This window comes from Astyanax mexicanus, chromosome 6 (assembly GCF_023375975.1).
Source record: "Astyanax mexicanus isolate ESR-SI-001 chromosome 6, AstMex3_surface, whole genome shotgun sequence".
NCBI classification, from domain to species: domain Eukaryota; kingdom Metazoa; phylum Chordata; class Actinopteri; order Characiformes; family Acestrorhamphidae; genus Astyanax; species Astyanax mexicanus.
In genome coordinates, this window is record NC_064413.1 from 5,089,647 (window position 1) to 5,091,236 (window position 1,590).

Genomic DNA, 1,590 nt, shown 5'->3' on the forward strand with positions numbered 1-1,590 from the left:
TATTTCACTATTGTACTTAAGCATTAAAATACTGTATCTGTATATACTGGAGTATTATTTTTACTTCCCTACTCAGTACTTAAGTACTAAAATGCTGTATCTTCATGCAAGTACTAAAATAATTATGTATCTGCATCTACTGGAATATAATTTTTTACTTCACTACTGTACTTAAGTATTAAAATATTGTATCTGTATCTACTGGATTATTATTTTTACTTCACTACTGTGTACTTAAGTACTAAAATAACGCTGTATCTGTATCTACTGGAGTATTATTGTCACTTCACTACTGTGTACTTAAGTACTAAATTACTATATCTATATCTTCTGGATTATTATTTTTATTCCACTACTGTGTACTTAAGTACTTAAATACTGTATCTGTATATACTGGAGTATTATTTTTACTTTACTGTTGTGTATATAAGTAGTAAAATACTGTATCTGTTTCTACTGGAGTATTATTTTTACTTCACTACTGTGTACTTAAGTACTAAAATGCTTTTGCAAGCCAAAAGTCTAAAATTTTAAATGATTTTCTAGCTCTACCAGAGTCCTGTTTTTCATGATCCAGATTCAAAACTCTTATTTCCAGTTCCAAATTCTGCAAAAGATCAGCAGAGGAACATTGTTTTAGTGTTCAGTGTTGAAGTCGGTACACTAGATGGCTCTGTTTACCCTTGGATGTGGCTTTAATGGCCTTATTATTTTGCCTGTCAATTTGCAACAGTGTCACTTATGAGACTTTTGAGACCATTTAAGTATGGAGAAGGCTTGGAATGGCTCGATACAAAGCTCACCATGTTACCTGTAAAACATGGTGGTGGTAGTATGGGCATGCCTGGCTTCCAGTGGCATCGGATCACTAGTATGTATTGATGATGTGACAGAATAGAAGCAGAAGGATGAATTCTAAAGTTACAGGGATTTAATTTGCTCAAATTTAACCAATACAGTGAGGTTGATTGGAAGACACTTAACAGTACAGATGGACAGTGACCTAAAACATACTGCTAAAGCATCCCAGAAGTAAAATCAGGTGCAGTAAAGGCCTGGCAAAGCATCATAAAAGGAGAAAACCTAGTGTTTGGTGATATCCATATGTTCCAGACTTAAGGCAATCATCGCCTGCAAAGGATTTTTAACAAAGCCCAGCCGGGCTATTTTATCATCAAATTCCACTTAATTACCGCAGTTTAAGCTTCTATATTGATAAAGTATCAGATCAGGACTTGGTATATATACATATCAATCATTGTCCATTGTTACTATCGATCTCCATTATTCTCTGTTGTTCTCCATCATGTTCCATCATTCTCCATTATTCTCCATCATTCTCTATTTTTTTTCAAATATTTTAAATCATTATCCATCATTCTCTATCATTCTCTATCTTATTTTCCATAATTTTCCATTATTCTTATTTATTTTTCACCATTCTCCGTCATTCTCTATTATTCTCCACCATTCTTCATCATATTCCATCATTCTCCATTATTATCCATCATTCTTTATTATTCTCCATTATTATTATTAGCATGTCTGGTTGCATCAGACTACTTTCGTTTTTACGGCACTAGCCGCAGC